Source organism: Heterocephalus glaber, unplaced genomic scaffold (assembly GCF_053883595.1).
Source record: "Heterocephalus glaber isolate CG9 unplaced genomic scaffold, H.glaber_assembly_v1.0 deba00000122, whole genome shotgun sequence".
In the NCBI taxonomy this organism is placed as follows: domain Eukaryota; kingdom Metazoa; phylum Chordata; class Mammalia; order Rodentia; family Bathyergidae; genus Heterocephalus; species Heterocephalus glaber.
Window position 1 is genome coordinate 49728358 of NW_028258138.1, and position 14126 is coordinate 49742483.

Sequence of the window (14126 nt, forward strand, 5' to 3'; positions counted from 1 at the left end):
GAAACCAGAGCAAGCTTCCAAGAGTTTCTTCCAGGACACACTTAATTCCTCCAGAAAAAAAAAAAAGTATGAATGTGTGAAATATAGTCTATAAGGAAAGCTCATTGTTTGATTAATCTCTTTGGACATTCAGTAGTTAGGATGCCCCCTTCTCACTGTGGATAGATTCTAGAGCCTTCACACTGAGCTACATTCCCAGCCCTTTTTATTTTTATTTAGAGACAAGTCTTGTAAAATGTCCAACCTGGGTTTGAACTTGGAATCCTTCTATGTTAGCCTCTCAGAGTGCTAGAATTACAGGAATGTGCCACCAAACCCAGTTTAGGATTTAAATGGGACCTGGTCACATAGAAACCCATTGGTTGGCATGTACCAAAATTCCAAACTCCCAGAAAATAGATGCCACCATACACCACATTATCTGTTCTAACAATATAGATACAGTGTACTATTCTATGACATAGAAAAATGGTGTCAAGGTGACAGAAAAGTAAAAAGCACTCCACACAGGTCATAGCACACAGGAACAGCAACCTCCAATATATCAGGCTTTTGGAATTTAAAGGATATGCATTTAGGCCCAGGTGCCTCCCCTGAATCTCTAGGAATCTCTAGGTACTATATCATCTCAGGGGCGCTCAATACAACACGTACGTCCCAGAATTCACTCTGATCCTAACTATACTTATGAGATGTAGTACATATTTATGAACACTTAATGAGGTGGGAGTAGGGTGAAGGTGACTAAAGGTCAGGCCAGGAGATCCAACACGCATGTACTCTCACCAAGAGGATCAGAGATCTCCTGAGTTTTTATTATTTTATTTTCTACCTCTCAGGACAATTGAAAGAGTAATGGGCATAGGGTTCTAAAAGTAAAATGGATGGAAGGGAATGACTTCCTTAGCTGCATTGTTTCTAACTGCACTAGTATTGAACTTCAGGGATACAAAATTCTAAGAAAAATTACTTTCAAAAGAAATTTCTCTACACAGAGTTTGGACATAGAGCCCCACAGTAAAAAAAAAAAAACATTTTAATTTTTTTTTATAATTATTATTTTTTTTGGTGTCAGGGATCGAACTCAGATCCTTCCACTTGCGCAACAGGTGGTGAAACCACTGAGCTAAATCCCCAGCCCAAAACAAAAACATTTTAGGATCTCTAAGGTGAGCTGGTTCTAAGAATCATTCACTTAAAGCATCACAGTAAAAACATTCCTTTCTTCTCCATTTTCTCCCCACAAGGTGCCAACTCCATTTGCACAAACAGATCTTTATGTTTAGCCAGTGGAGAGGAGGCTAAACTGAACACTCGCTTCTATTTAGTCCTCATAATTCTTTTGCTTGGAGTTCTCTTATTTAGTTGGCTGCTGCTACAACAGGGTTGATTTTCAAGGAGGGACACAACTTCTCACTTGAAGTTCTTACCTGAGGAGGAACCTATATCCTTTCTTTGGTTCCCTAAGAATTGATAAGATAACAGCAATTTTCAAGATGCCTTATACTAGTTAGTAAATGAGAGTGCATGAAACACAGGTTTTATCTAACTAGCTTACAAGGCTCAAAAATTTTATCTCATCTTCCTTCAAGTCTGAGAAGCCCTTATTTTCATTCATAACATTTTTTCCATTTTTTATTTGTAGAATTCTAGTCACACAGAGTTTGACAGAGAAAGAACAGGCAGTAGGTAAATGAGTTGAATGATTCTCTCTCTTTTTTTTTCCTACTCAGAAGCAAACGTTACACGTTAATAAAAAAATAATAAAAAATCAAAAATATGGAGAAGCATTCATTTTGCCTGACTTTAACAATTAAACAGAAGGGTCCATCCCAGCACACCTGGCCCAGAGGAATGGGCTTCTGGGCTGCTGTCCATCCCGCCACTCCCAGCCCAGAGGTAGGGGCTTCCAGGCCGCCATCCATCGCACTGCTCCCAGGCCAGAGGAAGGGGCTTCTGAGCTGCTGTCCATCCTGCTGCTCCCAGCCCAGAGGAAGGCACTTCTGAGCCACTGTCCCACTGCTCCCAGCTCAGAGGAGGTGAGCTATGCAGGTGCCAACAGCACCCCACCACCAGCCCCCTGGGTCAACATGAGAAGACACGTAAACAGGTCTCAAAACCAGACTTCCAGATCACCTACAACAATCCCTAAGGGAAATGAGATGGAACACTCTGATACTCAACCACCTGGACTCCTTGAACTGGCAACAAAAGACGATCTGGAAAAAATGAAATCAGAAATAATTTCTCAGATAACAGCAGAGATTGTGCTCATAGTGCAAAACATGATTAATAAATCTAGAGAGGAGCTGAGGAACATGATGGAATCCCAACATAGGAAACAAATGGAATCCATAAAACAGATGCAAATAGATTTCCAGGAGATCAAAACCTCCACTGAAAGTCTAGGCAGCAGAATCAGCCAATGCAAGGATAGAATTTCAGATATTGAAGATAAGATTGCAATTAGTGACAAGGAAAAGAAAAATTGCTTCAAAATTATAAGGGAACATGAGAAATCAATCCAGCAGCTGTTAGACCATGCAAGGAAGAATAACATAAGACTGAGTGGAGTCAATGAAGAAACAGGAGAGAGTGCAGATGACATAAAAAAATCTCTTCACAGAAATAATGGCAGAAAACTTTCCAAGCAGGGGAAAAGAACCTGACATACAGATAAGTGAGGCAAATAGGACTCCAAATAGCCTTGATCAAAAAAAACTACACATAGGCATATAATTGTTAAGATTCCAGAAACTCAACAGAAGAACAAGTTCTACAAGCAGTTAGAGAAAAGAAACAAATCACATACAAAGGAAAGACCATCAGAATCACAACAGACTTTTCAACACAAGGCAAGAAGAGCTTGGAGTGACATATTCCAAGCCCTAAAGGAAAACAGCCTCCAACTCAGATTGATGTACCCTGCAAAACTATCTTTAAAAAATTGATGGAGAAATAAGATACTTTCACGACAAAGAGCACCATAGCAACTTCATGAATACCAAAGCAGTACTCCAAAAAATTTTAGATAATACCTAGGAAGAGACAATGAGGATCACAACCTCAGGAAGCACAGCAGAATGAACCCATCTGGCATAACAAGAAATTAAATGTAAAGGGGGAGAATCCAACAAAAAGAAAAAGTCATAACAATGATAAGTCAATATGTATCAGTTATAACCATCAATGTTAATGGTCTCAATTCACCAATCAAAAGAAATAGACTGGCAGAATGGGTCAAGAAGCAAAATCCAACAATATGCTACATACAAGAAACACACTTAATTCAAAATGAAACTCACAGACTGAACATTAAAGGGTGGAAAACAATACGCCATGCAACAGGAACCTGAAAAAAACCAGGAATAGCTATCATCTTTGTGGATCAAGTAGATTTCAAACCAACAGTGATTAAGAGAGACAAAGAAGGACACTACATCCTTGTAAAGGGAACAATCCAACAGAAAGAGATGACAACCATAAATGTCTATGTACAAAAGACTAGTGCACCCAACTATATAAAACAAATAATAACAGACATGAAAAGTCATATATACACTAACACAATTGTAGTGGGGGACCTCAATACCCCACTGTCACAAATTGATCAACTAGACAAAAAATGAGAAATGAAATACTAGAACTCAATCAAATTCTTGAAGAAATGAACTTAACAGATGTTTACAGAGTGTTCCACCCCACAAAATCAGAATACACATTCTTCTCAGCTGCACATGGGTCATTCTCCAAAATAGACCACATGCTCACTCATAGAATGTGTTTAAGTAAGTGCAAAGGAATTGAAGATATCCCCTGTATATTATCAGACTATAGTGCGATTAAATTGGAGATCCATAGCAAAAGAAACTGGACAAATTTCATAAAAACGTGGAAATTGAACAACATACTTCTGAATAACCAATGGGTCACAGAGGAAATTAAAGAAGAAATCAGACAGTTCCTTCAATTAAATGACAATGACAATACAACATATCGGAATCTATGGGACACAATGAAAGCAATCTTATGAAGGAAATTCACAGCAGTGAATATTCATATTAGGAAAATAGAACGAGCCCAACTAAACAACCTGATGCTGAACCTCAAACTTCTAGAAAAAGAAGAGCAGGACAAACCCAAAGCTCATACAAGGGAAGAAATTATAAATATCAGAGCAGAAATCAATGCAATGGAGACTAAGAGAATGATACAAAAAAATCAATGAAGATAAGAGTTGGTTCTTCAAAAGAATAAACAAAACTGACAAATCCTTAACCAATCTTATCAGAAAAAGGAAAGATAAGGCCCAAATCCATGCAAGTAGGAATGAAAAGGGTGAAATTACAACAGACCCAGCAGAAATCCAGAGGATCATCAATACCTACTTCCAGAACCTATACACCAATAAGATGCACAACACAGAAGAAATGGACAGATTCCTAGATACATATGAATTACCAAAGTTGAATGAAGAAGACCTAAAAATTCTGAACAACCCAATATCAACCAATGAAATTGAAAATGTAATTAAAAACTTATCAACTAAGAAAAGCCCAGGCCCTGATGGCTTCACTGCTGAATTCTACAAGACATTTAGAGAGGAACTGCTGCCACTACTGTTTAAACTCTTCAATGAAATTGAAAGGGAAGCAATACTCCCAAATTCATTCCTGGAAACAAGCATCACCTTGATCACCAAAGCAGAGAAAGACCCAACCAAAAAGGAGAAGTATAGGCCAATCTCACTAATGAACATAGATGCAAAAATCCTTAATAAGATACTGGCAAATAGAATGCAGAAGATCATCAAGAAGATCATACACCCTGATCAAGTGGGATTCATCCCAGGGATGCAAGGATGGTTCAACATACGCAAATCAATCAATGTAATACACTATATCAATAGAGCCAAAGACAAAAACCATGTGATTCTCTCCATAGATGCAGAAAAAGCATTTGACAAAATCCAACATGCATTTCTGATAAAAACCCTACAAAAAATTGGAATAGATGGTCTCTACCTCAAACAGATAAAAGCAATCTATGAAAAACCAACAGCCAGCATCATACTAAATGGTCAAAAACTGAAATCCTTCACACTAAAATCAGGAACAAGACAAGGATGTCCACTATCACCACTCTTGTTCAATGTAGTTTTGGAAACATTAGCCACAACAATTAGACAAGAGAAAGAAATAAAAGGAATAAAGATAAGAAATAAAGAAGTCAAAATTGTCATTATTTGCAGATGATATGATATTGTACAAAGAAGACCCCAAGAACTCCACCAAAAGTCTTCTAGACTTAATAACCAAATTTATTCAAGTAGCTGGATACAAGGTCAACACACAAATATCAATAGCTTTCCTCTACATGAGCAACAGACTCACCGAGATAGAAATAGGGCAAATAATTCCTTTCACAATAGCATCCAAAAAACTGAAATACCTAGGAATCAACCTAATGAAAGAAATCAAAGACCTTGTCTCTGAAAACTATAGCACTCTGAAAAGAGAGATTGATGATCATATCAGAAAAATGGACAGATATACCCTGCTCCTGGGTAGGAAGGATCAATATAGTGAAAAGGGCCATACTTCCAAAACTGCTATATACATTCAATGCAATTCCAATTGAGATCCCAGCAGCATACTTCACAGACTTGAAGAAAACAACCCAAAAATTCATTTGGAACAAGAAGAGACCCAGAATAGCAAAAGCAATTCTAGGTAACAGAGACATGGCAGGAGGTATCACAATCCCCAACCTGCAACTCTACTACAAAGCTACTGTGATAAAAACAGCATGGTACTGGCAAAGAAACAGATCTGAGGACCAGTGGAACAGATTAGAAGATGCAGAAACAACTCCAGACACACTCAGCCATCTCATCTTCAATAAAGGAGCCAAACACCCTCACTGGAGGAAAGATAGCCTCTTTAATAAATGGTGCTGGAAAAATTGGGTTTCAACTTGCCAAAGATTAAAACTAGACCTATATCTCTCACCATGCACTAAACTAAAATCAAAATGGATTAAAGATCTAAATATTAAAATAGAACCGCTGAACCAGCTGGAACAGAGGTTAGGTAGTACTCTTGAAGACATTGGTGTAGGAAAAGATTTTATGAACAAAACCTCAGTTGCTCGTGAACTAGCATAAATAATGAACACGTGGGATCTCTTCTTGTTAAAAAGCTTCTGCACAGCAAGAGAAACCACCAGCAGTGTGAAGAGACAACCCACAATGTGGGAAAAAATCTTCACCTGCTCTTCCTCAGACAAAGGTCTACTATCTCGAATCTATAAAGAACTTAAAAAGATCAAACCTCCCAAATTTAAAGACCCAATCTGAAAATGGGCATCTGAAATGAACAGTCATTTTTCAGACAAAGAATGAGAAATAGCGAATAAATACATGAAAAAATGTTCAACATCACTGGTTATTCAAGAGATGCAAATGAAAACAATGCTGAGATTCCACCTCACTCCAGAAAGAATGGCTGCTATCATGAAATCAACCAATAACAAATTCTGGCCAGGTTGTGGGGAAAGAGGAACCCTGTTCCACTGCTGGTGGGAGTTTAGACTGGTGCAACCATTGTGGAAATCAGTATGGAGATGCCTCAAAGAACTAGGACTGGAAGTCCCATTTGACCCAGCTATTCCTCTGCTCGGTATCTTGCCCAAAGAATTAAAAGAATCACACCACAGTGATCTATGTGCATCCATGTTCACAGCAGCACAATTTGTAATAGCTAAAACTTGGAAACAGCCCAAATGCCCATCAACTGGAGACTGGATAAAGAAAATGTGTTTTTTTAAAATAAAATGGAATACTATTCAGACATAAAAAATGAGCAATTAGAGACATTTATAGCTAAATGGATGCACATTGAGGAGATACTCATAAGTGAAATAAATAGGACACGTATAAATATCGAATAGTTTTTCTAGTGTGAGAAACAAAGTGTAAATAAGGACTCAAATGTATAATAGATAATGTTAAACAGGAAGAAAAGGAGCAAAGGGAAAGGGGAAGTAGGAGGGGTAGGAGAAAGGAAAGAAGGAAATGGAATTAATATGAGAAAATGGAAAAATGGAAACAAAGTCTTTGTAAATATGGAGGGATCGAGGAGTTGAAGGGAGGGCAGGGGAAGGGGGAAAAATAAGAACCAAGAGAGATTATGTAAAGGTGCAAATTTCCAATGATGAATGTCATTGTACTGTATACCTAAAATGTACCAATGATTAGAATGAATAATTGATAATGCAAAATAGGCAGAAAAGGTCCAAAGGGGTAGGGGAAGTGGGAGGGGCAGGGGAACAGAAAGAAGGGAAAAGAAAAATTATGAGAAATGGACAAAATGGAAACAAAGTCTTTGTAAATAGGGAAGGGTGTAGCAGGTGAAGGGTGGGCTAGGAATGGGGAAAAAATAAGAACCAAGATGCATCATGTAAAGGTATAATTCCCAATGAGAAATGTAAATGTGTTGTATACCTAAAATATACCAATAAATGAATTTTAAAAAACTAATTAAACAGAAGAGCAATTTAAAAATACATTTTAACCAATCTTTCTTATAACCAGATACTTGTCAGGAGTTACCTGTGAAAGTTTTAAAAATATTTAAACCAGGCCTCATGTTTTGTTTTGTTTTTGGTACCCGGGATCAAACTCAGGACCTTGCACTTGCGAGGCAGGCGGCGGAACCACAGAGCTAAATCCCCAGTGCCAGGCTTCAGTTTTGAAGAAGTCTGCAATGGTGGATCAGGACCCAAGTGTTTTATTTTACTCATTTATTTTTAATGGTATGGAAAACTGAGGCCAGAGACTTATGCATGCTGGGAAAGCCCTCTACCATGAGGTACATCTCCAGCCCAAGACCCAAGGATTTTCCAACAACCGTCAGGTAACTCTTCTGTTTCCTTCTGGTTGAGCCACTGATTTTAGGTTGACTGAGGCACTTTGGATTTTTTTTGGCAATTGTTTAGGGTGTGGGGAGCTTCCCTTGTAGATTTATTAGCAGTAGCGAAGAGCTTGGCCTCTGGCTTTTTTGGAGTCTGTCTCAGATCTTTCTTCCCTGGTGAGGATTTTCTTTGTTTGTTCTTTTGTCCCATTTTTGGCTTCTTTCCTGGACCTCCAGCTGGGGTCTCAGGAGCTGGCAGGGCCTTTCTCTTTTTGCCCTTAGGTGTGTTGGGACCAGGATTCTTTTTTGGAGACTTTTTCTCTGTGACATGTTTTTGCACCTCAACATTTCTTTTTATTGGAGTCTTACTTATTGGTACCAGTTGTGGAATTTCATTGTCAGACTCATTTTTCACTTTAACTTGGGTTTTTACTTTGTCAATCTTTTTCTTCCGGGACCCACGGCTCTTCACAGAACCACCTTTGGTTTGAGATGCTACGCCACCTTTAGTTAGGACTGACGCAGCCTTCTTAGCTTTTTCCTTTAACTTTATTTTCCCCTCTTCAACTTCTGTTTTTCACAATAATTTTCCTCTCTTTTTTTCCTCTTAGCTTCCTTTTCCCTCAGTTCACTGATGGAGATTTTGTTGGTTTCATTCTGATAAGAGATAAATGAGGAAAAGATGGGAAGGGAAACTGACTTCCCAGTTTTCACGAACAGGAGTTTCACAGTTTTCCACTTCTTTGGCAATTTTTCTGAAAAACTTTCCACCACAGCAAATGTTTTCAGTGATGTGTTGAGCTTGCATTCCAGTGTGACCAGGTGTATAGCAGTGCAAGAACCACTTTTGGAGATGTTTAAGACAGTCCCAGCTAGAGAGCTGTTATCTCTTTTGATAAATTATTGGCCTGAAGGTTTATAGGTGTTGGAACTTTCTTCCTTTGATAGAAGTGTCTTCCTATGTGCAAGGGCAAAAGCTGCCTAATTCTTTCATCAGTAAGAAAGGCATCAAAACTATTTAGGAGGTGGAGCTTGGCTTCATAGGCTTTATATTCTGTTTTTAAAATTTGGAAAGGAGTAATCTGAGAGATTGTTTTAATTCCATGCTTATTCAAAAGCTTTTTATAGAAGCGTTCTGTCTGTTCAGTTGACTGGAGTTCATCCTTGGTAAATAAACAGATTTCTGACAAATCTGATCGAATATTATGAGGCAAGGACAATCTGACTCTCAGTTCTTTTCCTGGAATTTTCCATAATATCACCATTAAAAAGAAATTTTCATTTTCATTCAAAAGCAATCCATTTTTGTTCTCCCTGGACTTAGAATGTGTCAACAAAGCTTCCACTGCCTTTCTAATCTCCTCTTTGCCCAGCTGCTCCAGGGAGGTCAATTCCGCTGGAGTCTAGGTGGCAGCTGAAGGCGACTGTCCAGTGGAGGATGAGTCCTCCATTTCGCTCACACTTCATTCATGGGAGCTGGTTTGCTGTGTGCTTGAATGATTCTCTTGAAACTAGTTTAATTCAGAATCCTTCTTCAGATGTTGGTGAAAAAGGACAAGTAAACTGAATTATGGAGCCTTCTATCTCCCCTTGCCAAGGGTAGGTCAAAGGTATTTCCTTATGCTGATTCTCCTTTCCATCAATCTCCTTTCCCAATATATTCCCAACTTTATGATATTAACATTAAGTGACATTCTTAGATTCAAGATTTTTCTCAGTGCTCACTTAAAACCAAATTCACCAGGTGTCTTAAGTTTCTCATTGCTAAAACACAATACCTGACACCCATTACCTAAAGTAGGAATGGTTTATTTGATTGACTGTTCATAGAGGTTTCAGGCCATAGGCAGCTGGCTCAAAGGCAGGGAAGCACAGGCTCTAAGCAAAGGAGAAATATCTCATGGCCTAGCAGGCAGGAGAGGGGGAGGGGAGAGAGATCAATGAGGAAGGATATACCCTTTCAGACCACACTTCCAGTGACCCACCTCCTTTTGCCAGGCTTCACCTCCCAACACCACGTTTGGCTACAAACCCATCAATAGACTAAACCACTGATAAGTTTCATGTCCCTATGATCCAATCACCTCCAAAAGCCCCATGTATGGGCACATGAGGCTTTGAAGGGACATCTAGATATAAATGATAACATTCCACCCCTAGCCCACAAAAGACTCATGCCCATCCTTTTGTACAAAATGCATTTAGTCAGTCTCTAAGAGTTGCTAAACTGCTAACAGTTTCAGCATTGCTAAAAAGTCCAAATCCAAATTCTCCTTTGAGATTTAAGGCAAACTGTCAGCTGTGAGTCACTGTAAAAATGTAAACAAAGTTAAACACTTCCAACATGAAACGGTACAGGGAAAACCTTCCCAGTCCAAAAGGGAGAAATAGTGGGATAGAGGAATGGTACTAAAGCAAAACTGAGTCCAACATAGCAAACTTTAAAGCCAACCATTCCATTTCCAGACCCCTGGGCAAATTGTGGTGAGATATGAACTCCAAAGGGTTCGGATGGCCCTACTCATTCAGCCGTTGGTGGCTGTAGCCCTCATGGGAGTTCTCTTGGGTTGGCTTCACTCACTCCTTGATGCTTTCCTCAGATGTTCTATATTTCTGACTTTTTCAACATCCTGGGATCTCCACTGCGCTTTCAGCTTCACTCTCACAGCTTCACACACTGTCTCCTCAGGTGCACACTGTCTGGCCTCCCAGAGATTCTTCTAAAATCTGAGTGTAAGCTTCGCTGAGCTGACAATTTGAGCATTTGACATGTGTCTAAAACCAGCACCATGTGGACGATGTCAAGGTCTATGACCAGCTGGAGCAGTAGCTGAGCCTTTTTGCATTTGCTGGTGGTTGCAGAGGCATCCAAGTGCCTCAATGGCTGAGCACTATAAACTGGATCCTGAGAAATCAATTTCCTCTTGTCAAAGGAAGGTTTTTCACCTTTGCATTTTTTTTTTTTTTTTTTTTTTTTTTTGGTACAGGGATCGAACTCGGGTCCTTGCGCTTGTGCAGCAGGCGGCAAAACCACTGAGCTAAATCCCTGGCCCACCTTTCCATATTTTGGGACTATAAAGGGTACAGTATTGATGGTTCCTCATGTTCCTTAAAGGCATTTTTCTTATTGTCTGACCCCCAAATTACTTGGCTTCTTTTTAATGCTCATCTTTGCAGCAACCAAGCTCTCCTCTGCTCCATCTTTACTGGAAGTTCTTTTTTTTTTTTTTATTTTGGGACCGGGGATCAAACTTGGGTCCTTGCGCTTGCGCAGCAGGAGGCGAAACCACTGAGCTAAATTCCTGGCCCTCTACTGGAGATTCTTTTCTGTCCAAATTCAGAACTTTTAAAATCATTGTGCTGTGTTGTTTCCTCTCGATTCCCAATGTAGAGCTGGCTAAAACCCCCAACATTATCCAAGCCTCAGCCTGAATGTTTGGTTGCCTTGAAATTTTTTCTGCCAGATTTATTAGCTCACTGCCCTTAAAACTCAGTCTTCTGCAAAGTCTCAGTAAAATGTGAACAAATTTTCCACCAAAGCATAGCACTCATGGCCTAGAAAATAACTACCAATGCAGTCCTTGTTCCCAACCTAAATATCCTGAACTTGGTCTTTTCTTTTTAATCAGCATTCTGGTCTTCTGAGCTCCAATCACTCTCTCCCATCAAGCTCAGCTTATAGCATTCTATGGCTGCTTCTCCAGCTGGCATCTCTAAATCTTTCCAAATTCTTCCTGAAGCCAGTTCCAAAGGCCTCTGAACCACATGGTCAGGTAGTAACACAGCAATGACCCTGCTCTCACTACCAAAATCTGTCTTACTTTCTTATCTCTGAGACACAATACCTAACACTCACAACTTAAAGAAGGAAAGGTTTATTTTGGTTCACAGTTGTAGAGGTTTCAATCCATAGTTGGTTTGTTATCGCCACCTGCTTTGCAGGTGTAAGGACCAGAGTTCGATCCCTGGTACCAAAAAAACCCAAAAAACCATAGTTGGTTTGTTCTATGGCAGGGCCTCATGGTAGAGGTGCATGACAGAGGAGAATTTCTCATGGGATTGTTACCAGAATGATGAGTCCTGAAGAAATTCTTTTCAGGTTTTTGGAGTCCTGAACAAAGAACTGGACAAGACCCTGAGAAAAGGTAAAGGGGGTGTACATTTATTGAAGGTGGAAAAGAAGTATGCTCTGCAGAGAGCAGACCAGTGAACAGATTCACTATGGCCATGAGGATAATGGAATGAGGTTTTTGTATCTGGAAATCCTAGATTGGCTTCTCTTTCGTGTAAAAAAGGCACTGGGAAGGTTATCCTATCAAAAACTCACTTGACCTGGTGCCAAATTTAAGCAGTCCTATTGAAGACTCACTTGGTTTTATACCAGATACAAATGAAGAAATGAAAATAGCACTTTTTTCATTGTGCCCAAGTACAGTGTTCAGGAACTGCCAGGTCATTCTGATTTCTGTGTTCTGTGAATTTCAAGGATCTCTGTGACTCTAACAGGTTACACTCAGTTTTTTTTATCCATTTGCCCCAGCCCTAATCTCCTACCTCATTTCCCCTGAGAGACATAATCCCCATAATTCTTCATGGGATGCTGAGGGAGTGGAGGTCTCTTTCTTTATATAGCTGATTTCTGCTGAAAGGACTTGTAGGCCCTACCTACTGGGGATTATCTGCTTTCTGACTACCTACGGATGTTGAGGCTTACCAGCTGAGCTGGAAAGACCCTCTGAGAAGACAATGAGAAAATTCCTATATATTGAGACTTGTTGAGTTCTCTGCTCATTGAGAGAAAGCTTGGTGAATTTGTCAGAAGAATCATGAGCTATAGTCTACACTATTATCTGAAGTTGTATCTTTTGAAGCCTTGAATGAAGACAATTTAGGTTTTGTTAGGTTGATGAGGCAGGGAGCAGAATATTTTCTGGTCTGTTTTAAAAGATGGACTATGACAGATCTAGCAATTAGAGACATTATTTTTCCATGCTATTATCTGGGAGAAGTTTTCTAAGGAGTTTTACTTCTATGCTTCCTGTGGAGAGGAAAGCATGATGAAGAGGGATATTAGATAAACTTTCAAGAGCCTTAGAACCACACCCCTAGCAAGATTACCCACATTATGAATTGTGTTAAAAGCAGGAGCCCCAGTACAGATGCCCATTTAAAATGTGGTGGATCAGGGACTATTAATGATTCTACTTATCTGCCCCTGGAGCAGTACTAGAGTCTTGCTTTTTGAAAAAGAGCCTCAGGTCTTTCAGAGGTTCACAGTAGTAGTTTTCTTCTTTTAGTTGGTCCTTTGCCTCATATAGTTTAGGTGAGGCTGACTTTATCCTAGAAAGGTGAATCTATACATCTATTCCTGCCATCTTTACTGAAGTGGGTGTGGTGAGGATCACTGAAAAAGGCCCTTCCATTTTGGCTTTAATTGGTCTGTAGAAATTTTTTCCAAGTTTTAATGAGCACTTGGTCTCCAGGATGGATACAAGGTGATACCCCCAGGCCAGAGGCTGGCAAGACTTTTTTTGATATAGTTGGATAGCTTGTTTTACTTGGCCCAGATTAATAAAATACTGTATCTTACAGCTTCTGAGCCCAATATTATATCAGAAAATAGAAAAGGCCTCCCATCTAGCATCTCAAATGAGCTCATATTTATCCCAGTTTTGGGGGTGTTTCAACTCCTCATGAAGAGACTTGGCAATCATCACTCCCAAGACTCAGAATTTTTCTGGCAACTTTTGCCAGTTTGTTTGAGGGTCTGGTTGGCTCTTTTATCTTTTCAGATGCTACTTTATCCCTAAAGCCGTTGCCAGAATTGAAGAACTGCCCTCAATTTTACTACTAAATCTTTTCCTAGTAAGGGAATACAATGCTGTGGGACAATTAAAACTTCATGGTTGAACATCTGACTTTTGAATTGACATGTCAAAGCAGGAGTGTTTTTGTTACTTTCTCATTGTTGGGACATGGCAATGAAAATATCCAACACCCACAAGTTAAAGGAGGAAAGGTTTTAGCTCATAGTTTGTAGAGGATTCAGTCTACAGTCAGCTGGCTCCAAGGCAGGGAGGCATGGAAGGAGAAATATGGCAATGGAGAAATAGTCCTTGGCTGGGCAAACAAAAGCAGCAAGAAGCAGTGGGCCTGCTTTCCTTCTTCCCCTTCATAGTCCATCCAGGCTACAAACCTATTGGTTAGTATTAC

General features: G+C 39.5%; 1 pseudogene; it reads right to left on the reverse strand.

Annotated features, from left to right (window-relative positions):
* Positions 1–7873: 7873 nt before the first annotated feature.
* Positions 7874–9490, reverse strand: LOC101716544 (ribosomal L1 domain-containing protein 1 pseudogene; annotated as a pseudogene).
* Between the last annotated feature and the right edge of the window lie 4636 nt (positions 9491–14126).